Below are 15,365 nucleotides of genomic sequence, written 5' to 3'. Positions count from 1 at the left end.
ATTCGCATTGAGCTCATTTCAAAACCTGGCTCGATCCTTCATTTGCTTACTTCTCTGAGCCTCAGTTTTCCCACCTGTAGAGTGGGGTTGCTAATAGTTAATAACCTCACAGGGTAATATGTGTATTCGTTCCTGTAATGGATAAAAAGTGCTTAGACCAGTACTTGGTACTCAGTAGGTGCTCAATAAATATGCATACCCTGTCCTTCCCTTTGGTTCTTCTTCCTAAGAAACACCTGTTGTTACACTTCTGTGATGCACAGGGCTTTAGGCATCTACAGAATTACTCTATATTTCTTTTGAGCCAATACACGATTGTTATTATTAGGGGCCTGCTCAGAAATAACCAGATTGTATTTGTCTGGGCTCACCAGAGAAGTAGAATCAATAAGAGATGATAGATAGGTAGATAGGAGACATTTATATATCTCCCTTCTATATTATAAGAAATTGTCTCATGCTATCATGGAGGATGAAAAGTCCCACGATGTGACATCTGCACCCTAGAGACTTGGGAGAGACAATGGTGTAAACTCCTATCTGAGTCTGAGTTTGTTTGTTTGTTTTGTTTTTAAACATTTATTTATTTACTTATTTATTTTGGCTGCATCGGGTCTTAGTTGCGGCATGTGGGATCCTCGTTGCGGCACACAGGCTGTCTAGTTGGGGCCCATGGGCTTAGTTGCCCCGTGGCATGTGGGATCTTAGTTCCCCTACCAGAGATTGAACCTGCGTCCCCTGCATTGGAAGGTGGATTCTGAACCACTGGACCACCAGGGAAGTCCCTGAGTCTGAGTTTTAAGGCAGGAGAAAACCTATGTCCCAGTGCAAAGACAGGAAGAGAGAGAAACCCTCTCTCACTCAGCCTTTTTGTTCTACTCAGACCTTCGATGGATTGCATGTTGCCCACCCACACTGGGGAGGGCAATCTGCTTTACTCATTCTACTCTTTCAAAGGTTAATCTCATCCAGAAACAGCCTCACAGACACACCCAGCATGATGTTTAACCAAATATCTGGGCACCCTGTGTCCTAGTCAGGTTGACACACACAGTTAACCATCACACAACCTGTGTCATCAGTGGGAAAATTTGTCCACTCCGCCAGCCCCCAAAAGAGATGCTCCGTCTCCCTGTGCAGCCAAGCCCTGTCCTCAGACGTTCCAGCACATCAGGTCCTACACTCAGCTGGCTCTCCTGTGACATCACCTTTCCCAGCTCTGAGCCCAACCAGGAGGTCTGGCCGCAAAAGCTGCCCCGTCAAGTCTCCTTCTGGTCCTGGCGGCTGTGTCACATGTTCTCAGGAGAGGAGCTTAGAAGAAAACTGCCAAGACCCTCCTGAGGGACAGGGGACCTGAACCCAGGACTGAGCCCCCTGCCCAGGAGGGCACAGAGTTTAGAGCCAAAGAGAACTGCTGTGCAGGTGGACTCCTGTAGATGCAGGACCTCGGGCAACCACCGAACTGCTGTGCAGGTGGACTCCTGTAGATGCAGGACCTCGGGCAACCACCGAACTGCTGTGCAGGTGGACTCCTGTAGATGCAGGGCCTCGGGCAACCACCGAGCCTTAGGAACCAGTGTTCTGAGCATTGGCAAAGGGCCTGGGGACAGTAGCAGGGAGAGGAAGGCAGAGACCCAGCCAGCACGGGTGGGCATTTCCTTATTACCTTGTGCGCATGGACGGCTTCAGGGCTCCAGGATGGGATGGGGAGGGATGGAAGCCAGGGACTTCCTGCTCCCTCTGTATCCCCAAGGCCAAGCGCAGACCCTTCATCATCAGGGGCTGCTGTGTGCCTCCCCTAGGTCACCCCCGACCCCTGCCGCAGGTCAGTCCCTGCTCCAGACCCGCCAGAGCTTGACTGAAGGCTTTGTTGTGACCATATCACAGCCCAGCTTCTCCGTCTGTCCAGTGCTGCTTCTCCTTCCTCTGGCTCCAAGAGCCTCCCCAGTAGATCCACATGAACATCTCCAGTTCAGACTCTATTTTCCAGGGAACATGGTTTGGAACATCAGGGGTCGTAGATCAGTTCAAAGCATCTTTTGACACTTACATCCCAAGACAGTGGGCTTTGCTGGGGCCACAGGAGCACATGGGGATGATGGTGATCTGGTGTCTGCCCTGAAGGAACTCTCATGCTTGCCTGTCTGCGCAGCCTCTCATGCCTCATTCAGTTGCCACCACCTCCGTGAAGCACTCTCTGATTTCCTAGCAAGAAATTCCCTCTCCCAAATGTTTTCACCACAGTCACCTCTAGGCATCTCTGTCTTTCCTCCACTGGGCTCCGAGTGCTTGGGGACAGAGGCCATTGCCTTTAGCTCCACACCTTCAGGGCCCAGCACCATGCCCGGCACACATAATTAGTGCTCAGGAAATGTGTGTTGGACGAACGATTGATCCAAGTGCATGATCGTGTCTGTAGAGAACTCTGAGCAGTGAGAGGGCTGAGCCACAAGGTGTTCCTTGCCTTATATGGCAGCAGACAGAGAGCAGCGGGGGAGCAGGAGAGTGAGACATCTCCGTGGACATATGGGCGCCACGCGGGGCTGCCCTTGGCAGAAACCCTGGACCTGGCACGGGGTGGGGTAGGGAACACTGTAGACCATTTCAGCCTATCTGATTCGGTGACATCTGAAGAGGCCGAGCCTCACCGCAGTGATGTGGCAGAGAGAAGATTCTGGTTTCGAATACCTGCTCTGCTCAGTACTTTGTGACGTGGGCGACTCTATTCACCCTGTAAAAACTCAGGCTCCTCAACTCTAAATGGGATAATACCTATATTTTAGAAGGGATTTTAGGCCTTAGTATGTGTAAAAACAGTATAGAAATAGACCCATAGCGGGCACACAATACAGTAGAATTTTTTTCCCCGTTCTTTTCTTGGCTATTTTTGGGGATGTGTGTCAAAGAAGATATTCCTGACTTTTACAAGAGTCAGATAAAATAGCTTATTTGTGGGTGCTCAGCGGTGAACTTGCTCGCAGCTCAGTGGGGTATTTTCAGGACCTGATTCTTTCCCTGTGCATTTTCCATTTGGGTCCCATCCAGTTATGCAGGCTCAGAGCCTCATGCCCATCCTGTGCCTTCCCACCTGGCAGGGGCTGCCAAGCAAAGAATAAAATCCACTCCCCCACCTCCCTTGGGGGCCGTGCCTCCCAAATCCCCAAGAAGCCCAGCGCAGTAGCAAATAACATCGAAGTCAGCGCAGATTGCAGCATCAGCTGGAGCGATTAGCGAACAGGTGTTCCCTTCAAAATAAGCCTTTCTGTGCAGAGACATGTGCAGAAACTAGAGATTCACAGCAAAATGAGCCCATTGGCATGGAAAGTCATGGGGAGGTGAGGGTTGCTGTGACGTGTCACGCCCCTTTTCCCATAAGCCCAGGTCCCTCTGGTCCTGCAGCCCTGCTCTTTCCTGCAGCGTCTTAGGCAGCGAGAGCTTCACATTCAGGGTTGGAGCCAGAGCTTACGTCCCCTTCCCCCGAAAGCCAGCAGCTTTGCCCCAGGGGAATTATTTTCCCTCTCCCACTCATGGCTTATCTGTCAAAGAGGATACTAATGCCTGCCTCGCAGGGTTGCTGAGAAGATTAAATGAAATAAGCATATAAAAGCCTGGAGCGGAGAGCTTGGCACAATAAAATCCTCTGCTGGTCTTATTTTTCTTTGAATTTATCCACGTAACATAATCAAACGTTACTACAAGAACCTCAGCCTTGTCTTGTGGATAGGACATGGAACGAAGGATCTTAGATATTTCCTGTTCTTGGCTCTACCCTGCTGTGTGACCCTGAGCCAGATACTTGACCTCTCTGGGACCCAGTTTCTCAATGTCTAGAAAGAGGATTGGATGAGATCCTGCTGGAGGCCTCCTTCAGTCTTTGCTATGCTGTTTTAACTGTGATATCCCTGACACTGCCTGGTACAACTGGGGACACGACGTATGCTTGATGTATTCCTTCAGATTCTACAGAGAAACAGAGTCAGTAGGCTAATAGGATCTCGCCTGTGCACATATTCATATATATAAAGAGAGAGAGAGAGAAACAGAGAGACAGAGAGACAGACAGATTTATTGTAAGGAATTGTCTCATGCAAATGTGGAGGCCAGCAAGTCCAAAATCTGCAGGGCAGGCCAGCTGGCTGGAGACCCAGGGAAGAGTTACAGTTTAAGTCCAAAGGCCTTCTGCTGACCAAATGACCAACTTCTTTCTTTAGGGTGGGGAGGGTGGGTCTTGCATGCATCAGTTGTTTTCTTTTAATGTCTTCAACTGATTGGACGAGGCCCACCCATATTGTGGAGGGTAATCTGCTTTACTCAGAGTGTAATGATTTAAAGGTTAATCTCCTCTGAAACATACCTTCACAGAGACATCTAGAATAATGCTTGACCGCCTGTCTGGGTGCCATAGATGGGCCCAACTGACATGAGAAATTAACCATCACATTTAATCAATGCTCAGAGTCTGACAGACTCTTCTTGAAGATCAGGAATCCAGTGACTCAAAATTAGGAAAATCCCTTTCTCGGTCCAGGGAAGCTGCACACCCCCTTCCTTCTCACTGAAATAAGTGGGGTTGTTCCAATTCTCCAGGGGAGGAATGGCCACGTGGTGGAGAGATGCAGACTTTAGAACTCTCCTCATTCTCAGAGCCCTGCTTCTTCAGGCAGGAGCATCAGTGTGTCTGTCTATTTATCTGTCTGCCAGTCCTTTACTTAGCCCGTACTCTGTGCTAGCACCTCTGTGCTGCAGGGGCTAAAACAAATAAAACTCAGTCCTTACCCTCAATGGGTGATGAGATCCAGTGTGTGAGGCAAAGGAGAACTGAAAAGTTTTGAATTCCACGATTGTGTGAAAAGTGTGATGCTGATCGTTTGAAATCACATTTTGAACACCTGCTCTGCACCGAGGTACTCTGTTAAACCACTGATGCGCGTGGACTCTGTCAATTTCCACAAAAATTTTCCTATTTTCATTGACAGCTGAAGAAACTGAGACAGAGAGAGGTTAAGTCACATCTGTAAAGTCACACAGCTGGGAAGGGACCAAGCTGGCGTTTTAACTCAGTCAGCCTGATGCCAGCCCACCACCCATCATCAGCCACTAGGTTAATGGTTAACCAAAGAAGGGGCTTTGGTTTGTCCGCTTTGCGAGGGCAGGTGCATTTCTACTTTGTTCCCCGGCGTGTGCCTGGCTCAGTGCACGTGCTCAGGAAGCCTTTGTTGAATGAATGAGTGTCTGAGATCGTGGAATCTGAGAACATCAGAATGCGAGAGAACGAAAGCCCTTCTATGCAGATGGTTAGGCGTTTAACTTTCCAACAGATCTGTTTCCCGCTGGTGCTCTGAGCCTCCCCAGTCCTGTGCTCACCTGTGGAGATCACAGAAACCGTGCTGCCAGAGCAGATGACTGTGCCTGAGATGAATACCTTGGCCACCAAAGTGAAATCCCTCCATCCTCTGCTTCCCTTAGAAGGTGGTTCCCCAGACAGAGGATTGTGTGTCATTGAGAGGAGATGCCAGCTCCCTTTTAAGTCAGATTGCTGAGAACTGAAGAACAGCATCTTCCTTGAAGGGAATAATGCTCACACAAGACAGGCATACACAGGGCTTGGCTTTGCAAGTCCTTCTGTGCTGAGCCTTGTTGCATGATGGCCCTGCCCTCACTGATGGGAGGCGTGGGTCTGGTGAGCATGGAGGTGGGAGGGAAAGTGAGGCAGGGACCTGACTTCCAAGCAGAAATCTCCCCTCTCCCAGGCATGCACTTCCTCTTTTTCCTTCCGCTCCATTTTTATTGGGTTCTTCGCTCTTTACCCTTTGCTTTAAATATACGCTTGCTTGTTATTGTCAACATCTTCCTTTCTTGAGGATCTGGAGTCATGAGGGTAAGACACAGACATTCGTTATTACTGTTAACACATCATTAGGTTCACTCTGGATGGTGACATCTCCGTTAAGTAGAGACACTGCCTTTGGCTTGGTTGCTAATCAGATAATTATCAAGCACCTACTATGTCTCTGGCTCTGTACAAGGAATTCGTGACGTAGCACTAAGGAAACTGGCTGCCTGACCTGCCTGGTGGGATGTTATCATTTCTGTTGCCCTTGGTGCCCATCTGAGTTGCTGGCACATTGTAGGTGCTCAGTTAATGTTGGAGGGACAGATGAGGTGCGATGAGATCTCATTAGATTCTTGATTTTATATAAGATGTGACCACAGCTGACTTAGCCATCAGACACAGTAGGCTCAGTGCTGAGGGCCCACAGTACTTTCAGGGGCCAACAGAAATGTTTTAATTTCATTTAAAATCAGAACCAAAAGATGGATATAATCCAATATGGATTATATTAATCTTCATATCAGTGCAATCATACAAACGTAATTTTAAATCTATTTTTTACTAGATGAAAGTGCCTGGGGCCCACAGAAGTCATAATTTGGCCCCGAGAACCATGATTGTTCCTTGGTTTTTGTTTCCTGATTATGGGCATAAGAAAGTAGAGTCTGGTGAACTCAGATAACTTCTCCCAAATGGACAAGTGCAAACCTAGAATTCAGCTCTCTGGCCCTGTGCTTTGTCAAAACTCACTTCACCAGTGTGATGCCTACACACGGAGCGTGCTACACAGATACTTGTATGTGAATGAAATCGGAGAGGTTTCAGAGGGTGCAGAGAACAGCTGTCTGAAATGTGTGAATGCTGTGCTCCAAGGTTAACTACCTGGGGAAGGATCAGAAGGTACCAAGAAAACAGTAGTTATTTAAAGGAAAGCATGTGTTACAGTTTTTACAAAAACTGTATTTAGTGCCTTCTACTATTTTGAGAAGTAAGGTGGCAAACACTGTTGTGTTCTCCCACTCCATTAAAATTAAATAGTTCTAAATTTCTCATTTAAATGATTTTCTCATTTACTAAAATCCTGTGGAATAAATAGCAGGTTGCTAAATGGTGCACAGGCTATGATGGGCTTTCTGTATGTGGTAGGTTGCATCAATCTGCATATGGATCCAACATGATTGCACAGGTCATTTCTAAAAGAGGATATAAATCAGTGGAAATGGGCTTTTCATGCAAAAGCCTATAGTATTGCTTATTTATGCACCACCCTTTTCATTAGTGAAAAATTGCCTTTATTCCACATTGCCTGCTTTCAGATGTCTTGTCCCTCTCTAAAGAGTCTAGGCAGGATGGGGGACGTCAGGTAGCAAAGATGAGGTAGGTGCATCCCTTCCCAGGCTGCCCTGCGTTTCCCCACTGCATCTTCAGGTTCCAGTGCAGCAGACGCTCAGTAAACACATACCAAGTGAATACAAGATGCAGACACAGCAGGGCATACAGGCAAGATCACCAGATTTGGAGGAAGAAGACCTGGTAGGGCTAAGGCCAGGTTCTTCCATGGATGAACTATGAGAGCTTGGACAAGTCATTTCACCACTCCGAGCCTGTTTCTTCTTGTTGTCTTAATGGAGAGGAAGAAACCCGCTCACTTTGTGAATTTTGCCTGGGATTCAAGATGCTCCCCCTTTGAGCATCCCTCTCTCCCGACCGTCTCCTCTCCCCTCCTGTTCCCCACCCCAAGGATGGTGTGATGGTGACACCGCAAATCGCAGTTACCTTCTAGCATAATTATATCAGCTAAATATATTGAACACTTCCTCGTGTTAGGCTCTGCGCTGGATGTTTTCATTATGGTCCCTCTCAGCTCCCTGCATAGATTCACATGATACAGTTGAGGAAACTAAAGCTCTAATAACTTCAGCAAATTGCTCAGTGTCAGATAGCCGGTCCCTGGCAGGGCTGGGGCATGAGCCCAGGGATGCTGAGTCTGACCCCTGCTTTGTGTCCACTTGGAATCATTTCTCACCTGCTCGTCTCCTTTAATCCTCCTGTAAGCGTTGGGGCTGTGTCTGCCACACTCGGCACCAAGCATTTAGCCCAGGTATCTCTTGAATCAATACTTATATTAAAGTGTGCTCCTTTTTGCAAATAATAATATTTTTCTTTTGAGGAGTCTGAGTCTAAGCCATTCCTTTTGCACCTTTTCAGACAATACTTGTAGTTAATGCCCAAGCGGGAGGATGAGTGAAGTCATCATGAACAAATTAGCCCCATCCCTCGTTTCCTGGAATTTACAATTTTGCCAGAAAAAAAATATTGAAAAAGTAATTTCATGCAAGATAAACATTAAGAAAGAATCATCTACAGTGCTGTAGCACTGCTGGAACATGTAACGGGGTGGTCTCAAGATTATCAGGGTGATTGAGGGCAGGCTTCTCTGCAGGAGGAAATGTAAGTCGATTTTTCAGCTAGTAGGCAACAGGGTGCAGGACTGGGTTTAGATCCATCTCTTGCCATGGGCTAGTGTCTTCCCAAGTCCTCCATCTTCCAAGGCTAGACATCAGTACCTTCAGGACCTTCGAAGTCATTTGGCCCATCTTTCTTTTTTTAGAGAGAATATCCTTGGCTTGAAGCTTTGATTTATTACTTTATTTAACATGTTTCTATAGAGCATCTATTTTCATTGACCTCGTGATGAGTTAGACAAGCACAGCCTAGAGAGAGAGGAGGACCTCACACTGCAGGGGGTCAGTCTTTGGATAGGGGTCTGCTAGTGAAGCATAAAGGAAGGTCAGGTTCCCTAGAGTCGGATGCAGTCAGGAAACACTTCTCAGAGTGAAGGATCTCTAATCTGAGTCTAATAAATGGATTGTCAGTTGTTGAGGGGAGGGGAGGGGTGAGGAAGGGTAATAGCAGGGCCAAGGGCAGGGAGTGAAGGGGCATGGCACATCTGGGGACTCCAGGGAGGTCATTGTGAACAGACATGGGACCAGGAAGGTCACCAGTGATCTGATCATTAGGAACCCTGTGAACTAGGTTAGCCACAAGAATATTACAAGCAGGAGATTGGCACAATAGGATGGGTTATCTTTCTTGCTGCTGTACAGAGGACTGATTGAAGGAGAGGGCTGAGGCCAGAGAGGCAAGGTTGGAGGCTGTTGCAGTGGTCCAGGAAAGAGTAGAATAGTTGCCTGGGCAACGCAGAGGTGAGTTGAGCAGAGTGGAAAGATAAATGGATGTCAGAGCTGCAACTGAAGTAGGATGGAGAGATTGCAAATTAAGTAGATGTACTAGTTGTCTGTCAAGGGTCCTAATGGACGACCCTAATTTAGGCTTTTACATTTAATAAATGAATGTTTAACTCACAGAAGGGAATATATGTGATTCTCTCTGCCCAGAATATCCTTCTCTGACCCTCTCCCATCACTCTTCCCACCCAAAGAACTCCTATTTAGCCTTCAAAACCCAATTCAGTCATTGCCTTTTTTGTGAAGCCTTCTTTGACCACCTCAGATAACCCTAAGCCACTAATCTGTCTGTCCTACATTTGCACTTTGGGCATACTTCTCTTATTTTGCTTAAATGTAATGATTGTTTAATGAGTCTCTTTGTTCCACTTGAAAGCATTCCGTGAGGGCATAGTCATTCATCTCAACACTCACAGTTAAATCACTCTAAGCACATTTTACCCCCCTTTCCCAGGGTAAACCCAGGTCATGCCCTTGAGGAAAGAGACAGATGATACACTTGATCAGTAACCAGAGTTTTAAGCGAAAAGGAATTAAGGAACCCAGGAGCGAGCTGACAGGGTCCAGAGCTCTTTGCCATGTGCCTGCCTTTGCCCTCTTTGTGGACGTCATGACAGGTCATGGGGAGTCTACATCAAGGAAATTAGGGGCTGAAAAAGATTGAGGCTTTGTACATTGCCTGGGCAGGAAAGAGGGAGTTGGGCTCTTGGGCAGGTTCCCATTACATGATGTCTAACACACCACCAGCCTGCCAGGCTACTAGTTAAGAGAATCGTCTCTGTCACTCACTTGCTCAAGAACCAGCAGTGGGGTAATATTGCCAAGAGAAGGAGGGTGGCAGGGGAGAAAGTGCATAAGCTTTAGTTCCAGACACCTGCGCTGAGGCGGGATGTGCAAACTTTGTATTTGGTCCTTTATTTTATAAGCATTCATTGCATATCCAACATGCGCTGCATGCTTAAGTCTGGGAATTTAGATAGAAGCAAGTGGTATATGTTTCTTGTTGTCAGGGAAGAAAGGAGAGAGAAAACATACAAATTCTTAATAATATTGTCATGAATGCAAAGAAGCTGCATGGGGGGATCTGACCTGGTCTGAGGTACAGGGCAGCTTCCCTGAGCAAAGGGAATGTAGGCTGGGATGTGAAGGATGAGACATAGCCAGGAGAAGTGAGGGGGGAAATAGGGCTGCCATGTACAGTTGTGTAAGTTGTACACTGTACATAGATGCCCGGTGGAGCAGGTGAGTTGGGGCTGAAATCCCACCCACTTTCCACTTGCCAAGCTGTGCATCGATAGGGTTGTGTCCACCCAGACAAGGGACCTTTTTCCTCCCTAATTCATCCACCTAGGAGGGAAATTTCTTTCTGATAGCACAGAGGCATCCAATGGGCTGACAGTGGCCCTGGAGGAGGAAGAATGTTTGAGTTAAAGGCTTGCTATGGCAGGGGAGTTCCCTGGTGGGCCAGTGGTTAGGATTCGGTGCTTTCACTGCCGTGGCCCAGGTTCAATCCCTAGTCAGGGAGCTGAGATCCCACAAGATGCGCAGTGGGGCTAAAAAAAAAAAAAAAAAAGTGTTGCTGTGGCAAAGGCCCAGAGGTGAGAAAAAGTGGCGTGATAAAGGATGCTCTGGCCAGTGAGGCTGGGACCTAGTGACCAAGAGGGCGAGGGGTACGAGTAAGGCTGCTCAGGTAGTTGGGATCCTGCAGATAACAGTTGGGATCCTGTTATCCTGTTCAAAGGATAACAGGGCTGACCGCGCAGGGTGACTGCTGATCAAGCATGGCATGAATCTGAAACACCCAGACAGTGTCTGGCAGGGAGCCTGGGCTCCTTGAACCAAAGCCGGTGTTGCTGTAATCACAGCAGCCCAACAGCCCACCTCTAGCATCCACGTCTCCATGCAGCTCTGCTGGTCTCCAGTCTCCATCCCACATTCAGTCTTTCTAGAAAGGTGATTTGTTATTCAAGAAAAATGGCTTCATAAGGCAAGTCAGCTGTGGGTGACTAGATGCAGGAGAATGAGGCTTCCTGAGAATACGGTGGTTCTTCACCAGAACTAGGTGTTTGGGGTGATTTGAGGCTAGAGTGTAGGATCGACTGTGGCATTGATCTGCGCTGTGGGAGGGTCCACCACGTGTCCTAAGCATACGTGAAGGGAGAGGAGGGAATCCGGGAGGTGGTGTCCCAGATGCTTTGACCACTGCAAATACTGATGACCAAGTTAGAGATGGGGGCACAGTTACAGCCAGAAAGGCAGTTGGCCGGGGGTTGACTCTAACCCTGCCAAGATATGTTTAGTGTTGTGTTAATGTGGAAACAAGGACTGAACATAAAGCGTTTCACTGTGAATGGATTTGTGGGACCCAAATCTCTCAGCCGGTTCTTGATAGATGGTGAGGGCCTGTAGTTGACTTTGCCCAGAATAGTGGTTGTTCATTTGGTTCTTTCTTGACATCTAGCTGGGCGCATATCCCCCAGTGGAAGTCTTGATGTCAAAGAGAAGGCCTTTTCTCTTTACTGTGGTCTTAGTGTAAGGGTCACTGCTATAGGAGCCAGAATTTGGAGATTCTAGAAGGGATTTCCCCCAATGTCGGTGCTGTGTGACCCCAGCAGAGACCACCCCCTGCAGATGCGCTAAATTAGGACACGCAGAACCTTGGTGTTCGGGTGGGTGTGGAAGAGACTGGAGATGGTCCCAAATCTCCTTCATTCTTTTAGGTGTCCCTAAGGACTGTTTTCCTCGCATTTAGGTTTAGGCTTTGGGACTCGGTTGTGGCCATTTAAATGGGAGGAGAAGCGATATAGGCCTCTTTCCCCCACTCTTAAAACATCTTGCTTGATTCTCTGGCCTTTCTTTCCTTTCAGTGTTGACCACAGGGGACATGTGTTTAAGATGTCAGTGGCACAAAACAGAAGACACTGTTTGGAGGAGAGCCACACTGGAGAGCCACTGACCTGTATCAGACTTTGGGAAAACAGAAAAGAAAAAAAAAATGACATTAAGAAACAGAGATGTAGCGGTTGCTTGTTACAGAAGCTAGTATTAATGAAGAAAAACGTGTTTCTTTCTGTGTGTCAGGCACAATGCAAACAGAAAATGCCTGGCACTGACTTTAGCAATCAGGCATCTAGACCTGGAGACTTTGATATCAGAAGATGGACACATGAGGATCTGTGTTCCAGGGTGGTAGGACATCTGGTAAACTGTTACCTCTGAGAACTTGGAAGGCAGACCACAGGCCTGCTGAGCTGTATGTCTAAGGGGAGGGTTCTCAAACTCAGCACTATTGACATTTTGGGACATCTGGGGACACTGTGGGGTAATTCTTCGCTGTGGGCGCTGCTTGTGCATTGCAGGGTGTTTAGCAATATCCCTGGTCTCTACCCGTTAGATGCCAATAGCACCTGCTACTCATTTGTGACAACCAAAAATATCTCCAGACATTGACAAATGTCCCCGGGAGACAAAATCGTCCCCAGCTGAGAACTGCTGCTCTGGGAGAAAAGGTTGGAAAACAGCACATTAGAAGTGTGTCTGCACTACGTGCGGCTGTGTTTCGTGAGATGTTACAAGAAACAGGTGAGCTCGGGAAGGAATGAGCTGTCCTTCAAACAGGCATGGAAAGGAACAGAGAAAGTCTGGGCAGAAATTCTGGGAGTGGCAAAGTTGGAAAAGCCTATTTCTTTTTGAACACAAGTGTTAAGATCACTATTTTAAAAAGCAAAAACAAAAACAGACAGACAGACAGACAAACAAACAAACTTTGAGTGACAGAGCCCAGGAAAACTTCTCAGTTAAATCAAGTGACAGAGACTTGGGGCAAAAACCAGATTAATGCCCCAAATCTCCTATATACCAACCCAGAAAGCTTTAAGTCAGCTTCCATTCAGTTTCTAGGAGAAACCTGAAGACAAAATCAAAGAAATGAAGCAGATTTAAGAGCTCATAGAAGAGACTAGAAACAGATGCATTGACATCCTAGGTTTTTTTTGGGTTTTTTTAAACGTTTTTATTGGAGTATAATTGCTTTACAATGGTGTGTTAGTTCTGCTCTATAACAAAGTGAACCAGTTATACATATACATATGTTCCCATATCTCTTCCCTCTTGCATCTCCCTCCCTCCCACCTTCCCTATCCCACCCTTCTAGCTGGTCACAAAACACCGAGCTGATCTCCCTGTGCTATGCGGCTGCTTCCCACTAGCTATCTGTTTTACATTTGGTAGTGTATATATGTCCATGCCACTCTCTCACTTCGTCCCAGCTTACCCTTCCCCCTCCCCGTGTCCTCAAGTCCATTCTCTAGTAGGTCTGCATCTTTATTCCTGTCTTGCCCCTAGGTTCTACATGACCTTTTTTTTTTTTTTAGATTCCATATATATGTGTTAGCATACAGTATTTGTTTTTCTCTTTCTGACTTACTTCACTCTGTATGACAGACTCTAGGTCCATCCACCTCACTACAAATAACTCAATTTCGTTTCTTTTTATGGCTGAGTAATATCCCATTGTATATATGTGCCACATCTTCTTTATCCATTCATCTGTCGATGGACACTTAGCTTGCTTCCATGTCCTGGCTATTGTAAATAGAGCTGCAATGAACATCGTGGTACATGACTCTTTTTGAATTATGGTTTTCTTAGGGCATATGCCCAGTAGTGGGATTGCTGGGTCGTATGGTAATTCTATTTTTAGCTTTTTAAGGAACCTCCATACTGTTCTCCATAGTGGCTGTATCAATTTACATTCCCACCAACAGTGCAAGAGGGTTCCCTTTTCTCCACACCCTCTCCAGCATTTATTGTTTGTAGATTTTTTAATGATGGCCATTCTGACTGGTGTGAGATGATATCACATTGTAGTTTTGATTTGCATTTCTCTAATGATTAATGATGTTGAGCATTCTTTCATGTGTTTGTTGGCAATCTGTATATCTTCTTTGGAGAAATGTCTGTTTAGGTCTTCTGCCCATTTTTGGATTGGGTTGTTTGTTTTTTTGATATTGGGCTGCATGAGCTGCTTGTATATTTTGGAGATTAATCCTTTGTCGATTGCTTCATTTGCAAATATTTTCTCCCATTCTGAGGGTTGTCTTTTCATCTTGTTTATAGTTTCCTTTGCTATGCAAAAGCTTTTAAGTTTCATTAGGTCCCATTTGTTTATTTTTGTTTCTATTTCCATTTCTCTAGGAGGTGGGTCAAAAAGGATCTTGCTGTGATTGTTGTCATAGAGTGTTCTGCCTATGTTTTCCTGTAGGAGTCTGATAGTGTCTGGCCTTACATTTAGGTCTTTAATCCATTTTAAGTTTATTTTTGTGTATGGTGTTAGGGAGTGTTCTAATTTCATTCTTTTACATGTAGCTGTCCAGTTTTCCCAGCACCACTTATTGAAGAGGCTGTCTTTTCTCCATTGTATATTCTTGCCTCCTTTATCAAAGATAAGGTGACCATATGTGCGTGGGTTTATCTCTGGGCTTTCTGTCCTGTTCCATTGATCTATATTTCTGTTTTTGTGCCAGTACCATACTGCCTTGATTACTGTAGCTTTGTAGTATAGTCTGAAGTCAGGGAGCCTGATTCCTCCAGCTCCGTTTTTCTTTCTCAAGATTGCTTTGGCTGTTCGGGGTCTTTTTGTGTTTCCAAACAAATTGTGAAATTTTTTGTTCTAGTTTGTGAAAAATGCCAGTGGTAGTTTGATAGGGATTGCATTGAATCTGTAGATTGCTTTGGGTAGTATAGTCATTTTCACAATGCTGATTCTTCCAATCCAAGAACATGGTATATCTCTCCATCTATTTGTATCATCTTTAATTTCTTTCATCAGTGTCTTATAGTTTTCTGCATACAGGTGTTTTGTCTCCTTAGGTAGGTTTATTCCTAGGTATTTTATTCTTTTTGTTGCAATGGTAAATGGGAGTGTTTTCTTAATTTCACTTTCAGATTTTTCATCATTAGTGTATAGGAATGCAAGAGATTTCTGTGCATTAATTTTGTATCGTGCTACTTGACCAAATTCATTGATTAGCTCTAGTAGTTTTCTGGTAGCATCTTTAGGATTCTCTATGTATAGTATCATGTCATCTGCAAGCAGTGACAGCTTTACTTCTTCTTTTCCGATTTGGATTCCTTTTATTTCTTTTTCTTCTCTGATTGCTGTGGCTAAAACTTCCCAAACTATGTTGAATAATAGTAGTGAGAGTGGGCAACCTTGTCTTGTTCCTGATCTTAGTGGAAATGGTTTCAGTTTTTCACCATTGAGGACGATGTTGGCTGTGGGT

General features: G+C 46.0%; 1 protein-coding gene across 1 annotated transcript in view; it reads left to right on the top strand.

Moving 5' to 3' along the window:
- FAM135B (family with sequence similarity 135 member B) overlaps positions 1-15,365 on the top strand; it is a 176,999-nt gene that overhangs the window by 93,668 nt on the left and 67,966 nt on the right. The window lies entirely within an intron of this gene.

Source organism: Eubalaena glacialis, chromosome 17, assembly GCF_028564815.1.
Source record: "Eubalaena glacialis isolate mEubGla1 chromosome 17, mEubGla1.1.hap2.+ XY, whole genome shotgun sequence".
NCBI classification, from domain to species: Eukaryota; Metazoa; Chordata; class Mammalia; order Artiodactyla; family Balaenidae; genus Eubalaena; species Eubalaena glacialis.
This window is presented reverse-complemented; position numbering and strand designations above follow the sequence as displayed.